The sequence below is a fragment of the Pogonomyrmex barbatus genome, unplaced genomic scaffold (genome assembly GCF_055798465.1).
Source record: "Pogonomyrmex barbatus isolate J1 unplaced genomic scaffold, ASM5579846v1 scaffold2, whole genome shotgun sequence".
In the NCBI taxonomy this organism is placed as follows: domain Eukaryota; kingdom Metazoa; phylum Arthropoda; class Insecta; order Hymenoptera; family Formicidae; genus Pogonomyrmex; species Pogonomyrmex barbatus.
The window spans coordinates 22,587,566-22,611,737 of NW_028297116.1; the positions used below are offsets into that span (position 1 = coordinate 22,587,566).

Sequence of the window (24,172 nt, forward strand, 5' to 3'; positions counted from 1 at the left end):
TGTTTGTACGTCGCTTACGTGCGTGCGTGCGTGCGTGCGTCACGCGTTCCCGTTGCACCATGATCGCGCGTCGGATCGTTCGATCTCGCGGGGTTGACCCCGCGACCCCCCAAACGCCATTCCTAACCTAACCTCCCTTTCTGCGCACAGCTGGTACGCTATCAACGTACTCCCGCTTCGCTCCTCCCGGCGATCATCCCCCTTGCCTCCTTCCCCCCTCCTCCCTCCGCGCGAATCGACGTCACTCTATCTCTCTTTCTCTCTTTCTCTCTCGCGGCGCCAGGCTCGAAGACGCTTAGCGTTCGACAAGAATTGGTCTTACGTGGGCGCAAATTCGATGAATTTCACTTGATATGGTGGCTTTAAATGGATCCGCAGAACGGAATATTTTAAGTTTTCTCGTTTTGCATTCGCGTTACCAAAATGGAAAGATATCAAATTCAATTCAACTCAAAAGACGAAATCAATATTTGTGACGATTCAAATTAAAAGTTCTAATTAGATATGGGTCTCGCAGCAACCGATACGCGATAATTCTAATCAGAATCGATAGTGACGTGTGTATCACATCATTATTTTACACCGCTGGTGTGTCTTTCATAAATGTAATTTTATATAATCTCTCTAATCAGACTAATCGCGGTAATCACGCAAAAATTACTTTGTAGCAAGAGATTATTTAGTCAAAAATTATCCACCGCGTGTGTTTAACGTCTTGTCCAATGCAATTTCTGTGACCGTTTATGTATCCCATGCAGCCCATTAGTGCATTCCAATAATTAAACACGGTGAAAAGAATCATTTTGCAAAATGTTACACAATAAAATTTCGAAAGCGAAGCCAGCAAATTCCTTAGGTTTCGTCCCGCGCGTCATCGCGATAATGCGCGGGACGAAAAACCTAATTGTCTCGCATCCTTGAATCGTCGCGATAAATGCCATTGAAGCAGGATTTTATCAGCTACAGGGTTTTATCAGCTACAATAATTCTATCAGTTTGACATAGTAATTTCATGATTGGCTCACTGTTATATCGCCTTACTATCGCTGCATTACGTAGCTCGCCCGATCTGTTTCGGACCGCGCTGCGCCGGTTTCGAATCACAACAATAACACTGGATGAGCCCTCCTCGTTGCCTGATCGTCACTCCTCGATTTTGATAAGAGAACTCGCGTTCTCTCGTCTCGGCGGATGCTCGCTCGACTGTGCGATAGCGGCGTTACACGTGTTCACGTCTGCTCGCAATCGGCCTGAAGAAAAGGAAAGAGACGTTTCGATTAATCACTCGAGCCTCCCGGTTTTCAGTACGTCAGCCTTCATATCTCCGTCCGATGTAACACGATTGATCTGACATCTTAATAATCTCTCGGTCGGCATTATTCCCTATTTCGAGCGCATCCGAGTTTTCGCGTACAATGGGAGATAATATCAACCCTTTCGCGGTATCGTGAGAAACTTCCCATCGCTTGTTAGGATATACGGCGCTCGATAGACTCGTTTTTTTTTATTTTTTTATTTTATTTTATTTTTTTTTATTATATTCGCCGATGTCGTGGCCGACTAATTATCTTTTACCGACATCCAGAGGACTTTGCGCGATCGCACGGAGATGAAATTTGCAACGGAGCGTGGATGATAACTTACTTCTCCTTGTCTCTTCGACGAATGCGTTATCGTCGTCGGTGGCATACGCAACGTGCGGCATGCACGCATGCATGTCGTAATAGTATAATTGGAATCAGTTTTATCGCACTCGTATTCCTCGATGAGTCGACACGTACAAATACAAAAAAAAAAAAAAAAAAAAAAAAACAGGAAATAAAAACGCGCGCCGGTGCGTAATTAATATACCGCGATTGGATTTCACCGATAGCCCGCTATAACGTTACGGTTACGGCTCGAAACACTTTCGACCGGTGTGATAATCCCATGGAACGTGACTACTCTTCTCACGTTGCTTTTGATACTTTGGAAGGAATGCGCGTGTGTGCGTGTCCGCGACACGATTCGTTCGCGATTCTTTTCTTCTCTTGGTGAACGCATCGCCTGCCCCGCGCTGCCGAAAGATCTCGTCGTGCGATGGAGTTTTCGTTTCGATCGCTTTCCTAAGATAAATAAGTATCATTTTTATCACGCGCCCGATCGATTAAATTTCCTTCCGCAGATGCAAAGCGACGTGTTCATTTGCGATCGCGTCGTTCGAGATACGCGGATTCATTTCGGGCTCCCGATTGACGACTATCTCGAGATCGGATCTCGATATCGGATTTATCCAAAGTATTCGTTGTCATTATCTTATCTCCGTCGTACTTCACGATTTCACAAGTTTCGCTTCTATCCGACGAGATCTGTAGACGAAACAATCGCAAACAAAGCTACACGGTTGGTAGATTTGAGTATTTTTGTGAAAAAATTTGCTAAAGCTTTGTATTAAGTAATCTACAAATTTAATGTTTGTTATGTTTGTTATCACATGTTTTTGTTACGTTAATGATAAATTGACCTTGATAAATATAAAATGTAAAATTATTAAAATGGTTTAAGCAAATATGTTAAAGTATAATAAAGTAAATATAATCTGTATGTATTTATTATTAAATGTGTAAAATTTACTTATTTAATTAGGAGAAATTTATTTAATTAGGAAAAAAATGTTGATTACTCTAGCATAACAGGAATGACTGTATGTTACCTATAATATTATTAATATCATGTTATTTTATCATAAAAATTATGTGTTAATTGTAAACGCATAATAAATTTCTAATTGAGATTACATTTCTTTTTTGTTTAAATATTCACGTAGCATCTCAATGTGTTAACGTTTAACGTATCCATATAACTTTTTAAGTAGACATCAAAAATTTGAGTGAATCATATGTAATTTATGTTAAATTTAACACATTTAATTTTTAACTGTGTACTTGCGACTGTTGATATCGATCGACATGTCATATATCAGCGCTTACGATGGGATTCTCCACCCCTTCGACGTCTCTCACGCGCGATCTCCTACGGCTTCGTTTTCGTAATGCCGAGTTCTCTTGCCCCTGTCTCCGTACTCGCAACTCGTCTATCTCGAAATGGACTCGTCGAGAATCAGATGCCAGTTTCCCCCTACGAACTTTTCGAGCAACCTGGAAGGGCTGCGAGCAACGGCACCTGATACTATACACACACGCGTACTCTGAATCGCAAAACTTGGAAGCGAATTAAGAGAACTTTTCTGGCGAATTCCGTATAGACTTGTTATTGACATTGGTTGTCGAAACGACTGTTGTCTCCAGACTTTCACGAAATTCGCGTTCTACGATATTTCAGCAAGTGCGGCAGAAACATTTTGCATGTATTGCATGTATGAAACTTGTGTTGTGGAAATCAAGCGCATTCTTCAAAAGACATATTTGAATTTTTATTTGTTCACTTGGTTACAGAAAAAAAACATTTTTCATTCATACAACATTTAACGTTCGTATTCGGAATGTTAGGAAAATTCTATTACGTCCTGCCGGACGTGCACGGAGAACCGTTAACATCGGTTCTTATCGGCTCGCATTTAAAAAGTAACTTCGCTCAACACACGCGACCGCTTCTTATCACCGCGCGTTGTTCCTCGTCCGGTTTTATCGCACCGGACAGAGGCGTGTGCGCACGTGGAATGTATACCGTTATTACGTGGGCCGATTACGATCGACGAAGCTTCGGCGGTGTCGTCGATCTTCGTCGAGTTTCTTTTTCAGGCCATCGCGTAATTCGTGAACGCGTAAACAGGTTGCGCCGACTCTCTTCATTAAGACATTCGGACGACATTCGAACAGTTTATTTCGCAATTCACTCAATCGATCCAATTCTTCCTCTTTTATCGATTTTTACGACCTAGAAGCTTTCCACCATTTGAATTCAACTATCGCTGTTAAAAATTTATAAGACAGATCGCGACACGTTATGTCCCGTTTGCCTGCGTAAAATCTGACGTGTTTTTACTCACGTGTCCAAAGTAAGATAACTTCCCACGTGTCAAAATCGAGCCTGAAGATCGACGGCAATGCGAATTTATTCTATTATTGCGCGGCGCGAGTAAATCGTTTCAAGGAGGAGTCGCGTGACGGCGGTCGCCGCTATCGCATTAGCGTTACGTAAGATTCGTGTTACACGGCTATTTAGTGGCTCGCATTTCCTTGGACGCGCGCCGCACGTACGGCAATGTAGGCCGGATGCGGCCGGGACGCGTTTTACCAGATGCACCGACACGTATGACACACGACCGAGACCGTGGGCGAGATAGCGGCGGAATCGAACTATGGAAATTGACAAAGGCCGGGCACATCCGTGATTAAACCTGACGCTCGCGCGCGGACAATGCACCAATTGTGCTCCGCTTCCAGGTGTGTGCCCGGCGTTTCCTGGTAAATTAAAATTTGCCATCCCAGCTCGGCGGCGACGCGATATCGCGTCGAATATTTTTCGAAGATCGACCAGACGCGCGACGATACGCACGTCTCCCGCGTTCGTCTCGTCAATTCCGATTTGGCGCTCGCGCTTTTGCGACGCGCGACGCGACGCGACGCGACGCGAAATACGATATTATACTCTCGTTATACGCCGCATATTTCCACGAAAAGGAAATCACGCTCGAATGGCGCTCTCGGAGTAATTTCGTTAATGTTCGTGCTACCTCCGACAATTTAGATCATCCACGTCGATACCGCGGCGAACGCTATGATTTTTCCTCAGCGACGCTTTTGGCCGCGATCCATTTTTATTTCCGATAAGATATACGCGTCACCGAAAAGAAGGGAGCATCTGCGCTTCAGCGAGCGAGCACGCGTTGCATGGGTTGCCGATAAAAATTGGCAGAGTCGTCAGCCAAACCCCGGGTTCGGCGAAATCGCTGAATAAAGGCGGTACCACAAGTCGATCCCGATCGTTAGACCAAGTAAATCCTTTCTCTCGAAACGGCAGCTATAATCTTTGTATAATGTTGTGGATGATTCTGAAGGAGTTCGACCGCAATTCGATCAGTCTTCCCTTAAATTCCCAATCACAATGGCGAGTCACTGCACTTCCGATCAAAGGGAGAAGAGCTATTTTTCATTTATCTTTAAAAGAGATACCCAAAGCGTAAGTAAAGTTCCGAAACTTTCGGTGCCATCAATCTTTTCGGAGATGTAGTGCTTGTTGTCGTAACGTGTGCACGGAGTAATTGCGAGTCTGCGAGTCTCTCTTCGGCGCAACACGAATTTCTCCCCGTAGACATCTAAATTATGATTAAGCAAGTCCTCCGGGGTAATCTTGTTCCGCAGAAATATAATCACTGCGACGTAGGCTTGATACAAACATACAATTTTTAAACTAAATTCTCTAGCTGTTGAAGATTATTCTACTAAAGTTACATAATTGATAAAAAGATTACAAATGTCAAAGGATACATTATTTTAAGGTATCGTTTCCCAAAAGTCGTTGGTCAAATTTTAGAAAGTCAATGCCCTTTGCTATGACGCAATTTCAGTGCGCCGAAATTTTTCTTTTTTTTTTCTTTTTTTCTTTTTTTGCGACATTGTCGTGGCAATAACATCGGTAAAGTTCATCGATGTAACTGCGGGAAAATCATGGCACCGGGATGGTCGGTATCTCCCGGGGAGAACTTTTGATTCCGAGCGCAACGCACGCGCGAGGGGGAATTAAATCGCGGCGATTCGCGCGAGGGGGGGGGGGTTTCGTTCGGTCGTAAACGTCACGGGCATGCGATCCCCCCTCGTAAAGCGTGTAACAGCGTTCGTTGTGCCCCGTGCATGTGCGACGTTATGCGCACGTGTGCGTACATAAATACCGGCGTTTGCGCCTGCATTTATCTACGAGGTTGCGAGAGCATATGGCGCCTGTGGCCGCGCGCTTATACGTGGCTCTCGTGTGCACGTAGGTGATAACGCCGTGGTCGCGTACCTAACAGTTAACGCCGACGCCTTTGGCGTATTTAACGTAGACCGGAGGAGCAGAGCGCGGGGAGGGGGGAGGGGGGGAGGGGGTGAACGAGCGCGAGAGGGATGTATGATGTGAATTGCAAGCGTGCTCGCTGCAGCGTTAATCTCGGGGCCAATGTATCTCGCGCCATGAAGCTTCGTTAGTACGTCGGATTGATTACGCCGAGGGCAGGGGCGGGTAAGGGCAGGGGGCCTATAACGACGTACGGCACGTCGTAAGAGACAGAAACGCGCGTTAACACGGGGCGGAATTATCGACCGTAAAAGTGGACGCGATGCTTTGCGACGTATAATTAAGCCTGGAATGCATACGCCTGGTATGCGTCGATGCGCTCAACTGGCTTCGGGGGGGGGGGGTTTCTTAGTATTTATTTCCTCGCAGGCGCTTATCACGCGGGAAGCAGCGTCGAGATTAATTAATAATAGGCAAAGTGGGGTAGGTAGATACCCCTCGTTCGTACGTTGTAATACATAACTGTCAGGAACGCAAGTGCGCGTTACGTGCGGGGGTTTAAATGTACTGAAATTGTTTTCGAATTTTTAACGCGGGTTCATACATAACATTTTCGTAAGACGAAATTTTTGTTTTGCTTTGTTCAAAATTCTAATCTAATTCATAAAAATTTATCTAACCGCACGTAAGAGCGATACACAAAAAGCAGATCGTGAAATGATTACAAGCATTGTGCTCGGTGATCCGTGATGGCAGAAAACTGACAATTTAATGCAGAAACAGTCACGTTTGAAAGTAGCTGGTTCACCTGTCGGACCAGACGCGATTGGCGATAGGCAAATGCGGTCTACACGCTTGACGGATTTCCGTATCGACCGGCACATATTAACTAGCGCATGGTCCACGGACTTTTAACACCTTTCCGAAATTGTCGCCGTCGATGACGATTACGTAATACGTAAAGGCGTGACGAAAAAAAGGCCGTGTAACAGGTTTTCGTTCATGGTGAAAGGAAATTCCAATTTTGCGGTGATGCGTTGCGCACGTTCGAATCAAGATGGAACTCCATCTAACACGGAAAAAAACTTGACTCGTAATGAACATGAAGCGTGTAATTGCCTTAAATAGTAAATGTAATCAAACGATTGCATGTATTTAATTGAAAAAAATACAAAAAAAGTAAAAAAAAATCAGTCCACTAGCGAGCGTACAGGCTAAATTGTTTATATTTTTAAAATCTTTTACAGACATTTTGTTCGCGTTATTTAATAGAAATGGTAAGAGTGATATATCATCGTCTTCTAATGAATTTCCGGTTATCTTAGATCCCGCAGGATTTCTAATGGAATTGACAGGTAGTCAGTGAGAATTTCAAGCGCAATGGCGAAGTGAAAAAAAGGAGACGTCGCAAGATCCCTCGCGTTTCCCGGAAGTGACCTTTGAAAATTCCCTCGGAACCCCGACTTTCCGTGCCCAAGTTTGCCTTCTCACTTCGTCGTCACTGCTCTTTGAAACTTCCGTTGAATCGCGCTCCATCTCAATCCCTTCATCTCGTCTTGAGAGCGCACTTGAACCTCTTATCCGATCGCGGTTTCTTACTGGTGGCGCTGCCATTACTTCCCTGTTTTTCGTCTTGAAATTCATCCTGGCTCGAAAGTTTGCTTCGTAAAACAAACAAAACTCGGATTCGCCGCACGCTCTAGATCAAGGGCGAAGAGAAAAAATCATATCATATTCTTCCGAGATTCCGGACTGTGATTGCGATTTATAGAATGTGAATGGACCATATAATATTTTGAAAATTTTGCGATTGATTGCTTTATCTTTTTTCGGAAATTGCGAGGAATCGTACAACTTTCTTTTTTTTTTTTGCTATTACGTTTGAAATTCTTATTAAACCTTATATCTATCAAAGCTATTAGAATGCCACCAGGTTTAGGAGAACGTTGAAAAATTATAATGGAGAAATGACGTATCACTATTCTTCTTCCAGTGTTATTAAAAATATTCTATATTATTTATTTCATTTTCTTGAAATAACTTTGATCCTGGCTCTCGTTATATATTTCAATTTTTGTGATATAGAGATGCGATGGGCTATTCTAAAGTAATAATGCATTGATAATGCAAGTTTGGAGCATCTTACTTTTGCTGACATTATACAGCGATGGTAATCCATCATGCTCTACTGAAGCTGTCTCGTCGCAGGAAAGCATTATGAACAATATCTATAAATCATGACAGCACATTTAGCCGGCAAGTGTTTCCACGCGAATTCATGTCAGTACGAAAGCATTCGTTAATACTGCGAAGTTCTGAACTCGAACTCTATTTGCGGAATGCGTCGGAGGTCGAAGTCCGAAAAACAACGCATTTAGTTTCAGTAAAAGCGGTCGATCGGACGGCTACGATGGCTTGTGAAAAATGCAGCACGTTTCTCTCGTCTGTACGAGATACACCTAAATGAGTTGCATGCACTGGCGCAATGCATTTAGGACATTTAACATTGTTTTTTTCTTGTTACTTATGCGTAATCTATTTTATTCCTCGACGAAGAATATCACTTGTAATAATATTGGAATCGTTGGAGTTCGAGTTTGTTAAATCGAATCCTCCGCAAGCCTTCGCGAGATATCTCAAAAATGTATTTTATTATTAACTACCGTTATGTTAATTCACATTAGTATTCATGGTATTTATTCGGCGGAAAGAATACGGAACGTACAGAGATGTGGAATTTCATAGTGAAAAGCGCCGTTTTTCGCGGATCGCCGATCACGAGATATTTAAAGAAGGATGAGCTGCTGCGCAGACGGATCTTGGAAATAATATATAGAACAAATTTGCACTTTGGTTAATAAAAATGTTCTCGCGCATGTTCCGACCGTTGTATATGAAAGTCATCTGCGAGATATAAAAAAAAAAAACAGAAGAAATGAGTTCCCGTGCAGGTATTCCTGCCATAATTGAATTTCGCACGAGTGGAGTTAGATGTTAATTCGCGCTTCGCGCTACAAGAGGAGGAGGAAGAGGAGGAGGAGGAGGGGGAGGAAACGACGGCGACGGCGGATTCACTCGTAAGGAGGAAAGCACAGGGAGGCAGGATCGACGTTGATTGAAATCCAACGTAGACCCGGTTTTATTTTCAAGATCGTCGATGGGAGAGACCAGGATCTCGCTCGTCAGTACCGAGCCTCGAGAGTAGAAAGGAATTCCATTATCCCGGAGGACTGGATCTCCCTCGACCAGAAGCAGATTCCCCCGTTCCCCTCTAACCCCTTTCTATTCCTTCCTTCCTTCCTTCCTTCCTTCTGTCAGCCAACCAGCCTCCCGCATTTTCGCGGACAGCTCGTCCGCCGCACGGGATACCTCATTTCCTTTATCCACCAGCCTTTCTCACGACCCCGCGATTTGCACCCGGTGCCGCCGCCGCCGCACCCGGAAGGATGAAAGCAGCCGGCCGGCTGCTGCGGCTCGAACTCGGCAAATTGCGCGTCCAATTTTTTGGACCGGTGAACGCGACCGACATCGATTTTCCTCCTCCATTTCCAGGATGTTGAATTCCACGTGAATTGAACTGTACCTTATGAAGGTACAGCGGCGCCCATTTACTAGGAGCGTCCTGATAAAGCCACATCGTGTTTCCTCGATCGAACTCGACTACGTCGAAGCTTGAATGTGGATAGTGCCCCGTGTTGTGTTACGTAATTAATGCATTCAGATATATATATGTATTTCATAGACGCAGTTAACATTCTAATATCGTTATTAAGTGATATACTATTGTTATCTCGGCTATAATATTCTCTATCATCTACAGAATTTTACATATCTTTTTAACTCATTATAAGCAAAATTTTTAAGTATAAATTTTAAATACAGAAAGAAATAACTTAAGCTCTCTCCGCATCAGTATAGTGATTTATTCTAAAAGAGGAATTAATTATCAAGTGTGGTGTATTTTCTAAGTAGCAATTAACAGTTATTTATGTGACAATAATGAAAATTAGATGTTAAATCACATTATACATACACACACGTCTTCCACTTTGGGAAACACGTGGCTATTCTTCCTATGCTATATTTAATGTACTAACACATTTTCTTGTACGGTCGATATCAGTATGCATAATAGTTAAGGATATATATTTTATCTCCTAAGCATATTTAACGTTTAGCAGTTGTAATCTTTCTCGGCACAGCCATCAAAGTATCTCGTACTTTTCTATTAGTATCATTCTCGATAAAGGCGACCGTGACGGGAATCGGAGATTATCAGTTCCTTGCCTTCTAAAAGCCGCTGAATAATTCGACGCCTCGCTTCGCCTCATACCAGTACTCTTGCTAGATAATTAAAGAAAATCGATCGTCCAGCATCCCGTCTGGAATCTTCTGCTGCATTATTTCACGTTCGGAGCATCCGATCGGGTGACGCGCTCGAACGGAAAATAGCAACGTCCGTTAAAAAGTAACACTGTAATGATATATTTCTATCCCCTTTCCCATGTATTTTACATTTTACCCTCTGTGACCCCGCGATACACGTGTCGTGCAGTCAGTGACATAAGAGAAGAGTTTGCTATTTGAATAGTCTCATATATTTCACGATTTAACTACTTCTTTTCTCCTTCCTTCTTTCTCTCTTAAAATAATTTAGTCACGCGATATCGATATCGTCTAATGCAAATGAGGAGGCCGTACGTGTAACGGATTTAAAATCAAGCGACACGTTTTCTGTTTTACGAATAAATCCACGTGTGTCGCAGTGACCTACTTTCGTCCACGTTTCGAATCGAGTATTTTGACATCGACATCGCACGTTGAAAAATCTACCAAAAACGTAGAATTCGGTCGACCGGTCAAAAATACTCGAATTATCTCGTCGCTTTCTAACGCATTCCACTCTCATGGATATTCCTCACGAACGTCGTCGTCTTTTGATAAGCAGACGGATTTGAATATCAACGACGAAGGTAGCTCGGCGAACACTGGGGAAATGCGTTAATTTGCGGCGAAGCACGCGCGAAATGTTTCCTCATGAGCTGTTTCGGCAACGACGTGAAAACGATTATGTTAAAGAACTTTAGGAAGAACGAAAATCTCCGTGCGAGTTTCGCAATGATCTTTCTAAAAAAATATTATCGTTATGTGGCGATATATAAATAAGTCTCTTTTGCGAAACTTCTGTGCCTGCGTGCGTTATCCAAATAATTTTATAAAGTCGGTCGCGCTACCGCGCATAACAACATCGTCAAGTCACGTTCAATTTGAGAGCAACATGTGAATGCATCGATGCAGCTACGTCTGCATATATGGTTTTTGCGAACATAAAACATATTGCGTATTTCATCGCGTAATTATATTCAATTAAAAGCAATTTCATTGCACGTGCGTATTAATAATGCAGCCGTGTTTACTCGCGACAGCACCAGAATGTTCCTGCACGCAGCAGATGGCCCCGGCAAGTGCGATAGATTCCTTTCCACATTTTTTTCCTGGCGCGATAGATTCCTTTCCACATTTTTTTTTTTCTAGCGCAGCACCGATGAAGCTGTAAAACAGCGTCGTCACGTTGGCTACGAAAGAGTCGTCGCTGGGGCGTGGAAGCAACGGTACCCGTTCGCTCTCGGTAGTATCTTTTCATAGAAAGATAAAAGATTCCACTGTAGGAATCTTCTTTTCCAACATCAACGATCTCGAAATAATTTCATAATTTAACTCTATTATGGCACGTTGACTTTATCAATTGTGCGAAACACAATTACTTACGTGGTCACATGACAACGAACGAACGCGGCAGAGATAATTATCTTGTTTTTAATTACTTACGACTGGTTAAAGTAAATTAATAACGGGTTATTTGTAAAGCCGTTGCACGCTGACTCTTATGCTTTAAATAGAATTGTCACAATAGAAAAAAATTTTATGAAAAATCTAAATAACATATTTATAATTTTTAGGGTAGCTCGAATTTTCGAACTTAATTTACGTCGATTAATTTGTTTGCATGAGATTCTGATTGGAAATCGCAATAACGGTAATAAACTGTAATCATCGGGGCAAATAGCAATTTTTCATGTCAATATAAACCGTACGTTTTTGTACGTTCTGAAAATCCGTGATTTCCGGTCAACTAGCTGGTAAAACGCTGCCGCGAGAAAAAGAGATATCGAGGAGAATGTTTTCAACCTTTAGAGAATGGAGAGCGAGGAGGAATGAACAGGTGGTTAGAATAAATATGGGTAATGTTAGAGTATGCGGAGCATCCTGTTTTCGTTCTAACTTTAATTGATTGGCGTGCTCCATTCGCGTCACTATCTCTTTCCACAATAAAGTAATGCACGACGAGCCACGTAATCAATCCAAAGAAATTCCGTTAACGACTAATTAATTCGGAGCGCACTTCTTTCCCGTTTGTAAACGCGCGCGATCGATTTGCAACGTATTTTTAACTCTGTTTGTCAATTATTTCACGGTATAATGTGTACCGTCGTGCTTACGTCATTGGTTGTACCGCGGAGCATCTTCGAACTGATCTTCAAATCTAACTGATGTCTGCGATGTAACGTTTTTATCGCGGCGCGAAGAGACGATGGCGACGGTCGGATGGAATATATATATATCGAGCGAAGGTCTTTGCCCCAGGACGCGGCGGTTCGTAGACGGTCGATGGCCAGGGTAACAACCGAAGTAGACGTACCTTCTCCACTCGAGGATATCTACCCTTTTATACAGGGCTGCTGGCTCGGTTGCGCCGAAATTGAGCTCCAGACGAACCGTCTCAGTTTTTCTCCGTTCTCATTTCAACGTCGTGAGATTTTGCGGCATTACTAGTAATATTACGTCGCGTTATTATCGAGCCAACTGAAATCTATTAGTAGTCAATGTGTGTCTGCTGTACGATTGATATCAGTCTCCAATCCCCAATTACAACTTTCGAAAAATTTAATTAAAAGATAAGGATCTTCCCCGCACTATAGCGATCGATAGTTCTTAACGGCTTTTGTTCTAGCTGGCGATTCTAGCTGGCGATGATAACAGTAAGACATAAAAGAGGGGTGTTAGGAGATGGATGTCTTTAATTAGAAAGAGATCTCTAATCAAACAGTTTCGATAAGAAAGCGAGTCGTTTCGCCGGGAGACTCAAAGACAAGCTGGATCGCAGATGCAATGTGCATTAAATTTGATTGAGCATTACCGTTTTACTGTTATGCACATGGCGCCTGTTAACGAAGACAAATAGGTTTCGCGAAGGTCAACAACTTGCTTAATCGTTACGCTCGACGAGAAAGGGTAATCTTAGCGAGATAATCAAATAATTCTCAAGTAAAAGTTGAAATGTAATTTATTATGTAATTATTGTATAACAGATTGTTCAACATTATTTAGCCGCTTAATCCGCCGGTAATCCGCTCGCTCGGATCATATTTTTTTCTTACCGATCTCTTTGCCGGATATTAAATTTAGTTCTTCGACAATAGATCGTTTTCATCGCACGCCTCAGCTTCCTGTGCGTCTCGCAGCATTTACCAACGCCACGTAAACTCTCCTCTTTATGCAAACGCAATTTATCTCGGCGATAAAAGTCCTCGTGTCTATCGATCCCCGCCATGATGTGTGGACGCTTTTACGCGGAACGACTTTAGAACGACGTGGCTGAAGACGTGAGTGCACGGCCCCGTTGTGTTACTTTCGAAACCACTCGTAGGCTAACGAAAGATTATGCATTTTCATCGTCACGAATAAAGATACGGCGATGGAATAAGCACTTTAGCTCAACCTCCCCGTAACCATGTCGCTGGCCTGTTATACGACCTTATAAAGTTCTAGTAGGATCCTAATCAGCCTGCTGTCGCGTGGAATCGTCACGTCAGAGACCTAAGCCGATAACTGACTTTACAGCGTACAATAATAGAAAGAGAGAGAGAGAGAGAGAGATAGATAGATACGCATGGTCCTTACGTATAATTTATATAACGAATAAAATTAAATAACGCCTCTTTACGAACACGTGTCTCCGCGTAAAGTTTTACTCGCGACTCTCGAGGTCTGGAAAGACGCCGCGGGACGGCAACGTAAAGATAATGGAAGATACAAATGTATGGTAGACGCACAAACACGCGATGGGTTTGTCGTTACGAGGGAATGACGTAGACGAGGGCCCGTGGCGACGGGTTGTGCTGATCTAGAAAAAACCAGTTCCGTTAATGCCGGTGTAACTCGCGGTTTCGTAATTCTCGGTCGTTAACAAAGGAGAGCGGCGGCGGCGGCGGCGGTGGCGGTGGCGGCGCGACGACGTGCGCCTTTTGCCTTATGAAACCGCTTTGAGACCGTCGGTTAGCACAAAAGCATAGTATAAGTATATTAAGCCCATGACATACGGGACGGCACCACGTCGTACTCGGTTGGCGGGACACGAGCGTGAATCACGTAGACGATACCTGCGAGTGACAAAAGCGATAATAAAGCGCGATATCAGCTACGCTGTACTTCGCGCGCGATACACACACACACACACACACACACAATATATATATATATATATATATATATATATATATATACCCTACCGAGTTTGCGAATCGTCAATAGCACCACGTGCCGCGGCTTTGTGTTCGCGGCACAAAAAGAGATCCGCTCGTCGCGACGACACGCTTGGCCGGGACGACTATCTCATCTCCGCGAAAAGCGGAAGGCGGAAGCTGAGAAATTGCGACGGTCACTCGCACGATAACGGAAGGAGAAGGGAATCCACGCGGGAAAAATATTGCGGGCTTGCACGGATGCAGCTCACTCGACTTTTATCTAATGCGATTGCATAAAGTTTCCCTGAAAACACGTAGGATTTTAATTGTTCGGCGTTACGCTTCGCGTTATCTGTATTAACAACGGCATTCATAAACGCGATGCGCGCTGCACGATATAATAATCGCTTTTATCTACGGTCTCTCTTCGTATTCTCTTACACGCTCATATTCCCGCGTACGTTTACCCACGTCTCGAGTCAAGCTCGACAAACGTAATTAACGAGCACACTCGGCCTTTTGAATCCTAAAAGTCATTATTGTCAACCAAATTAAAAGGTTCAACATTTTTTTCGGGCGAAGAGAGGATCTCCAAATAAGAATTAATTCACGCAAATACGTGAGCTACGAATTTATTTTTCGGATTCCCACGTCGTCGTTAATCTGTCGATTTCCAGTCCCTTTTCAAATCCTTTTTTTTAGTTGACTATTACTTTATATCGACGATACCGTGATCACCGTTTCAATTACTACAACAAGAGTCTCCCCTCTCCCCCCACATGTTTCACTCGTTAATTTCCCGTACAGGTAACGGGGGCTAGCTTTTATTTCCTCGCGTTTTTTTTTTTTTTTCGAACGCGTCCCACGGGCAATTAATATTTTAATCGTCGCAACGCGCGCGTGTTGGAAGTGCAAGCGCGATATTTACGCTGTGCGTTGTATATAGCAGCCCGCACCGCTCGTTCGTCCGACCGATTAAAATTCATGGTCGGGTTCGAGCGGTGCGTCGCGAAAGAACGGCAGGACGGACGAAGGCAACCGTTATTACCATCGTTACTCTCTCGTTTCCAGCGCGGGCGAGGCGAACTTTTTCCGCAGGCGAGCCTCGCAGAGCACGACGGCGGAGATACGACGGCGTGCACGACACCGCGAAATTGTCGTCTCGCGACTTAGGCGCCGGCTGATTCGCTCTGCATTTAATTACCTCCTCCGGCACCTACGGTGTATTTTTAAGCGGGATTATGCTGATCTACGGCGCGTGATACGACCCGCCCCTCGACTTTGCACTTAATTCGGAATTCCTACGTACGCTGCGATTCGAGTATCGTGTTGCCCTCCTACAGCCATTGATTCGCCGGCCACTGATTCCTAATTGCGAAATTTGTTTCCTTCCTTAAATCATATATAAATATAAAGTTAATTCCTTCAATCATATAAATATAAAACGTTAGTGTTAAGTAGAGAAGATATTTAATCTTTTTCGTTTTGTTACAGGTAAGTTCGCTTCGTGTTTCCTTCGATGCGTTCAGGGGGTGAGTTGATTATTTTATGTAATTATGTATATTTTTTTTATTATATGTTGCAATTGCTTACATTGAACGTGAAATTACAATCAGGAAGATTACGCGAATAGTCGTTGCTTTCATCAGATTTCAAAATTTAGTAGCTTTCTCCAAGGAGAATTTCGGAACACTCGTAATCGCGCAGTGAAATTTTTACCTCTGAATGCATCCAAGACGTATTCAGCCAAATGTAAATTGCACAAAACGCTACATCGCTGAAATTTTCTTATTGTCTTTCCGTCCAATTTCCTCGCGTGTAACATCGTACGTCGCGACGTAATCCAGCGATTCCGAAATATTTTCCCTCCAGTTTGCTCCGGATGAGGTTCTATTTTCATAAATTTTATGCTTCAACGATATTCTTGATTTCGCGCGGACGCTCGTCAATGTAGAAGGTTTTGATAAGAGCTAAGAGAGGAAATTAGTTTCCTAGACTATACTAAGCCTAAAAGCCGCTTACTTTGCTTCACACAGTTCTATGGAAAACTGGGACGAGATTTTAAATATGTAACATAGATCGAGACGCTTCCTCCTTGTTATAAAACAGAGCGAGATTGCGCCATAAAAAGGACTCTCTGACATGAATTCCGTAGAATTGCGATTTGCGATTCTTAAATAGCGAAAATAGCTCCTCTGGAATGAGTCACCCGTGTTACTTCGATGCATTTTTATCTCTACTCGCGAATGATATCGTGGCCCGTTAATATGCCTTTAAAATGAATACGCAAAGCGGAGCGATAAGGTGACCGCTTATCAAAGTCACTTGCTCGAATTCGCGCGATGACAAAGAGAGAAAGTCGATCGATGATCAAAAGTACGTTGCGGACGGTTTCTGCAGTAAGAATAAATGGGAATGTGCTTTCGACCATCGGTACAAGAGATATCGCGACTGGTTTCGAGAGGAGATTTCGTGGATCAGACAGGTCGCAACGATTTCCAGCGGCCGGCCGCTCTCGAGGCCGCGAAGTTCGGAAAGAGCCGGCCGACAACTGGTAACCGCAACATCGAGCAATGAGGGACAAAACTTGATTCTACGGGATTAGGTTTCCTAGGTTGAAGCCGGGAATTAGCCTGGGAAAGCGTAACGAGCTCGCGCGCGGCCGTTCCGCTAAATCATGTAGATTGTAACTCGTAGATTTTATACCGCATTACCACGAACGTTTTTAAAAATGTATTTATTACGATTATCATCTTTAGAAATTTTCGGAAAGCAAAATTTCATGTGAATATTCTTTAAATTTGTGAACGTGAAAAACATAAAGGTTAATTAAGTTTTAAACGCTATAGGGAAGTATCTCTCGGATACCAAATGCCATTGTCACTTCTCATGGGTACAATTACAAAACGATTTAAGAAATTTATTATGAGACGGACGGTAATCGTTGTTAAATGCAACCGCGATAATTGCAGTCGCGTAAGCGTCGACTCGTTTCTCCAAACAGAGAGGTCAAGTGGGCATTGTTCGTCCTCCCGATAAATTTGAAACGAGCGTAATAAGAACTCGTCGTGTCGCTGGACAATAATTTATGCCGCGTCGATGTGTAAACACGATGCCTGCGTCACCGCCCGTATTTTTCTCGCGCCCGGTGCGGCGCGCGATAGTTACGAGACGAACGTGTCTCGAGTGCCGAGGAGTTTTCCCGATTTCCCCGTTCGAACGATCGCGAAAAGAAGCGTATTAGATTTTCTTTGATACGTATGTACGCCGTATGTTGCGCCGTTGCGATTTATAAATAAAAGCGAGCGCGAACTCGCTCCCGTGCTTACCGCGCGGGCGCTTCGCTATTTTTGTGAAACAAAGGATGCAAGATTTATAGCGGAATTTTATAATAAGGGTGAGCTGGCCGCGCGTGTGAGAGCGCCGCCCAGGGAGTTTTTCCCCGTCGAAGTTGTGCAACCATTCGTTTTTCTTTTTGTCGCGGTTTCGCACTTTTTCCTCAGCCCGCGGTCGGTGACTCTCGTGAAAGAGAAAAGTAATGTATCGCGTGTATTACGAGACATATTTATGTAATAGGATTAATCGAATCGAAGTACGTGCCAATTTATTTCACGAGAAGTTTTCTTTTCCATTTAATAGAAAGATATGTTAAGGATCTTGTGAGAGCGTGAGATTTATATCACTTTTCCTGATAAGATTTCCTGATGCTGATTGCGAGTTTATTCGCGCAATTTTATGCAGTCCGTAGCCGAATAAGTACATAAATCGAGATAAGCAATCGCTTAATAATCGCCCGACTTCTATCAGCGCTAGATCTCATCTGGTCTTCTCTTTTCTACGTAATTAACATATTTTTCTCTTAATTTTTTTCTGATCGCCATGGCGAAAGAGACGGAGCGTAGGAAAGCTAAATTGCCTACGTTATCCTCACTCGCGATGCAAATCCTCATCCATGTCGAGATCTCGTTTATTGCGGTGACCAGTCGATCTAACGGGTGTTCTCTTATGTGTGTTACCGTGCGATGGCGTAACGTCCACCGCACGAATTGCTATTCGTCCCACGGGAATCGTAGCTCCGCAACGATTATTCATCTTTCGGAAGGCCGGGCACGGAATCCCGATAATCCCGGCACGCCAAGGAGCGGACACGCGAACACAATAATTTAGGATCGGGACGTTCTCGACACCGGGAGGGTTACCGTTAAAAAGACGAAAGATCGCACGTAGGCTTCCAGGATACCATGATAGGTGCCTCAAACCAGCTTTACTTTAATATTCTGGAGATTTATTAGGTTCGAAATTTTGATACAGAGATATCATGATAATTATATAATTCTATTAAAAACGACCGGAATTACTTCGAGCTAGCATCGCATAGTTTTTTTTTTCTTACAATAAATATTATTTCACGGTTCGAATAAATAATAATGTACAACACCGTTTTCAATATGTCAGGGTTGGCAATCTGCTATAATAAGAGGTCTTACGAACTTGCGCTATTTCATCAGACTTTCCGCGACCCTGAAACGCCAGTTGCTTCATTCGTCTCTGACTCACAATGGCGACAAAGCATAGATGAGGAAATGCATCTAGTCTCTGTGGCGACTTGGTAGATATTCTGGTATGTGCGGGAAGTTGATAACGCGAATCTTTTACGTGGGTAGTTTATCGGGAAAGGTTAAGCTAAAGTCGATTTAAGTTTCGGGTCATTGTCACGGCGGAAAATGAGAATGGAACCTTTAATCTATCTTTATCTCGGAGAGCCTTTCGAAAAGGATCTTTTCCTCCGGATGGAAATGCATAAACCTGAGTGTCTCTGATCTTGGGTATTTCTACAGAGAAAAAAAATTACAAATTCTCTCTCTTAAAACAATAAATTGTAATATTTATGACGATAACTTTTGAGGACATTTAATCATTAATTAAAGTAACGTTGGCATTAAGTATCAAATAATAATGATTATACAAAATTATAGCATATTCGTATGGAAAATATTTTATGGTTTTTTTATGAACTATAAATTTTTTTTTATTAACAATCGCAATTGAGTTAGCGGATATCGTTTGAATCGGCTTGAAATTGTACATTATAATGGGCCGAGTCGTCAAAGTTTCACGTGCGGGCGCATTTATCTTTGATGGATCAGCCGTCGTGTGTGCCGAAAACTCGGCGTTTCCATCATGGTAAAGGAATAACTTTCGGCACAAGAAATGATTATGTTCTCCCTCGCCCATGTGATAGCTAGCTAGGGGAAAAAAACGAAATTAATTTTCCCTTCTTTTTTTCCTAACAATTATGCACGACCGCGTGTGTGCTCGCATGGGCAACGCAATAAATAGCTCCGGTAGTTTTTAATGGGCTCTCGCTGAGGGACGCGGTAATCCCCGCACTGTATTCCACGCTCGTTCGTCGTTCCTAGTCCCCGGGGAAGCGTTAATTAACGTTAATTAATTTAACATACTTAACGTCAATCCCCTGTCTCATCCGTGAGGGAACGGATCCGATATCCGGTCGACGCTCGAATATCCATAGGCCGTTTCTCGATTGTGGTCCAGGCAGCGTGCTTGCGCAGAGCTTCACAGAGCTTTCGCATTATTCGCTCGGGCTAATACCCTCCGCGATTTCGATAGGTAATCGAGCCGAACAATCGACACGAAAATCTGGTACATCGAAAATCTGGCTATCGATAACCGATCAGCTTGTTGTATATTTGAGATAATATATTCACACGCCTTATTCTAATTTTTAAGCTGCACGCTCAATTAGATCTGGCAATTGTGTAATATAAATACTTCGTAGGATCTCCGCGTGAACGTAATATGTAATTTATATACTTTGATCGGGGAATGTAACGAAATATCATAAATTAGAGAAACTGTATTTTGTAAATTACGGAGGTAATTTGAACTTCACTGGTTGCTCGTGTCCCAAACTCAATTATTGTACCATGTTCTGTGAATTATATTCAGAGAGAGACTGTCATATGTAAAGCTTTGTATTAGTTTCAAGTATTAGAAATTTTGAACATAAAATTTCCATCCGATGACGATGCTGCCGTTGTAATTTCTTAGTCGCTACGAGAAACTTCCAAGAAAGTTTCCACGTAACTCGCGAGTGCGAAACTTAGTTTGAACACTCTTGGCACATATAAAATGTGAAAAATTGACCACAGGGAGGGACTGTTTTTAACTTTGCAGGTCTCATCAAGCCCTCCTTGCATATGCATAAAAAATATAATAAGAGGAGGATCTACTGGATCTACTCTTAAAGCTTCGAAAGAGATAAAAAGTGAAAAGTTTAGAAAATTTCTCTTATACTTGATTAAATTGCATTCGTAGTTAATGGACGTAAATGTAATGCGTGCTTTCTGTGAGTGTTGACAAATCCACGTCGAGATAAATAAATATTTGTACACGTTTTAGCCGGTGTTTACGTACGGATGCAGAATTGCATGAAATTAGACGGTGCACAACGGGGACGATCCATCGCTACTTGTACCTCCTTGATTGATCCCGTCCGTCGATTCACCCGTTGAACTTCCTTGGCTGCCTTCGATGCACCGTAAGATCCTCCGCTGCACTTGAGAACCGGTTTTTCGTGCTTGATTCACGAAGCGAGGCTGATCTTCGACCAATCACCAGCGTTCCACGAAACGTCATTCTGGCATGTTTTTTCGCACTCTCCGTCTCGCGTCGGCTAAAAGCAGTAGGCTGAAAATCCTACGTCCATTTTTTTTTTTTGCATTATACCGCAATCCGCGCCGGCGGATTGCTATTTTTTGAAATGACGGTTATCTTTTATCCGCGAGAGAAGTCGTCCCATGGGAAGAGAGAGATCTCTGAGATGCGGAACGTGTCCTCCGAGATTGTAATCCGCGACTACTTCGTTTTATGCAGATCGATGATGCAGGTCTCCTCCAGCAAGCCTTTCATCCTCTTTTTATTTTTCCAGATTTACTTTATACATTTACACTATTAATTTTATACTACAAAAATGAGGAAAAAATTATGGGATTAAGATTACATTAACATGATGATATTCGACGTGTTACGACTGTCTTGTAATTTTATTTCATTATTCGAAATTATTGTCGAAGCGTTATTATCGAAGTCTGTGAGTAATGCGGAGACCGAATAAATTTCAACCGAGTTTTCTCCCAAACTTATTTCGTGTCAACGGATTGGATGCATTTCCATATCATCAATCCCCTGCATTTTCCACCGCGTCGGATAGTCATCGAAGAATCTTCACAGTGTCGTTTTGACGCGCATCTTGAGGAAATTGTCATGGCCTGACGACTGATACGGATTTCATTCTCCTTACTTTGTAGTGCCTATCTCGACGGCTTCTATTTATCTCCCTTGTCATTTCCGATGGCGCGCAAGAAAAAAAACTTCTCGTGACGCTGCGACACTCGACCTTGTGACTCTCGCGAGCAAATTCTGCAGTTATCGCATTTTTAATGAAATTATCTAAAAAAGTTTCAATCTGATAAAATATCAATCTTATTACTCGGAATACTTGAAGTTTTTCAAGAGAACACCGCTCGATTATACAACTCAAATATATTAGATTTTGCTAAATTTAATAATTATTTTACGTGTATATTTCGCGTTGAAATTAATTGCAAACAATCCCAAAATCTTCTTCACATAAATTTTTGCTTTTTATATACATAATTCTATCTTCTATAACTTATTTTTTGCGTTAAATTTTGCGTTAAAATATTATTAATTTAATTTATTAACGTGTTGTTTTCTCTGCATAATTCAAAATTTAATTTCTTACAGTCACACTTGTAACATTTGTTTCCTGACATATTGACTTTAGTTTTTTGCCTTTTATCACTCTCTTTCGTCTCTATGGTACTATTATAAACTTTTCTAAACGGAGAGAAATTTTTTATGACTTAATACCGCAAGCTTTTTAAGTAATTTCGCAGTAAGAGACGAGTAACGAAACATTATCGAATTTAAAAAATTGAAATTACTAAAAGCCACTTCAAATGTTGTTCTGATTCTAAATTTAGTGTTTTTTTAACAATTAGATACAAACTTTGAAAACGATTATTTTCAATTTGTATTATAGCGCGTTGTGATAAATTTTAATTTATTCTCTTTCCGTTATTTCGCTTTCTCGTTGCTAGGCTTTCGTCAATCACCCTCGTAAAACTCTATCGTTGTCGTGAAAGTCGACTTAACTTGGGATTATATGGGAAGGGTCCGTTTCGATAAGAAATTTCAAACTACAACATATAAAATTGATACGTTCTCTCGAGAGTTGTCAAAATTGAAAATAACGACATTAAAATCTTTAAAGTAAACAGTAAACAGTGCAAAAATAATTTCTAATATTCAGAATTTTGTTAAAATAATGATATTATCTGAGTTATTGAAATTAATATTAATATTAATTAAAACTGTATAAATTCTATAATGGCAGCAGTATTTTGTATTTACTTCGCCTTTAGAATCACATTACTCTTGTCGCGGATTATTCAGTATAAGTTATGGAAAATGAAGAGTGCACTATATTTCTATGCGATTTTACCATCTGAAATATCAGACATTTCTTTCGTCATGGCGCACATCCTCATTCTAATTTATACATAACCAATGTCATGTTTTCGCCATCTGCGCCGAAAAATCCGTATCTATCCTCTCAGCCACGAATTTTGATTTATCTGCTCCGCCGTCGCGACCTTCATACTCACGGTACATCGGCCCCGTGCGCCCCTTGCTCTCCACCCCGCAATTTTCCGTCCTTCCGAATGAAGTGAGATAGAGCAAGGGAGAGAAAGAGAGAGAGGAGGGGATGTTTTTTGTCGAACGAAGTAATTCCACCAGCAGACACCCCCACCAGTTTGTCGGCCGCGTGGCGATACACGCATCCCCTCTCTCGATAATCGCCGACGCGGAGGGGATGCGTTCGGGGGTGGCGACGGCGGCGACTGGGGGCGGCTGGCCGGATGGTTGGCTGGCCGCTAAGGGGTTGCATCGCGGCGTCGCCGTTGTCGTTTCTTGCGGATTCGGTCCTCCGAAAGAGGGAAGCTCTCAGTCGACGCGCGACCACCCTGCACGTGACACCTGCACCGTATCGTCGCTGCAACTGCCGCAAGCTATATAAGAAGCATCTGCTGCCCCCGATCGAAGGGGCGCGTGATAGCGCGTGAGAAACGAGAAGGACTTGCGAGAGGTAATTGGGGAGTACCGTGCCTGTGGTTTATTTTATTTTATTGACGCGAAAGGGTGTGCCGGGAAATATTGATCCCCAAATGTAAAATAGCAAAAAATCTTTAATTAGTATTATTCATATGTAATGTTAGAAGTGTTACATGCAATTTATTGATGATAATGAGTGAATTTCTTCTTCTTGAGAATGAAAAAAATAAAAATTGAGAGAAAAATATTATGAATGGATCATTTATTTAAACAGTTCTTAAAATAATAATGCAATATTTATTTGAAACAATTCGATCGAATTGTTGTTGAATCGTCGATTCAAGACGATTATATTCCGGCTCATCCGACGTATTAAACATTTTTTTTTATTCCTTGTGCCTGATGGATGGAGATTAACAATTCATAAGTAGACATTGCTCATTTGTATACAGTTTTTCGTTATGCAAATATTTTATACGTGATATGAGTCATCCTCATGGTTGGTACGTGAACATGACATTGCGAGTTTACGGCTAGTTGTAGATGGGAGT

The 24,172-nt window shown here is 42.4% G+C and overlaps 1 protein-coding gene across 2 annotated transcripts in view; it reads left to right on the forward strand.

Annotated features, from left to right (window-relative positions):
- GckIII (Germinal centre kinase III) overlaps positions 1 to 24,172 on the forward strand; it is an 88,046-nt gene that overhangs the window by 1,067 nt on the left and 62,807 nt on the right. Inside the window, exon 1 of one of the 2 annotated variants that reach the window (XM_089077099.1) lies at positions 23,469 to 23,655. The exons of the other annotated variant lie outside the window; for it this stretch is intronic. The gene's annotated coding sequence lies outside the window, so the exon portion shown is untranslated. Of the gene's footprint in view, positions 1 to 23,468; positions 23,656 to 24,172 lie in introns of those variants that run through there. 2 annotated transcript variants of the gene reach the window in all.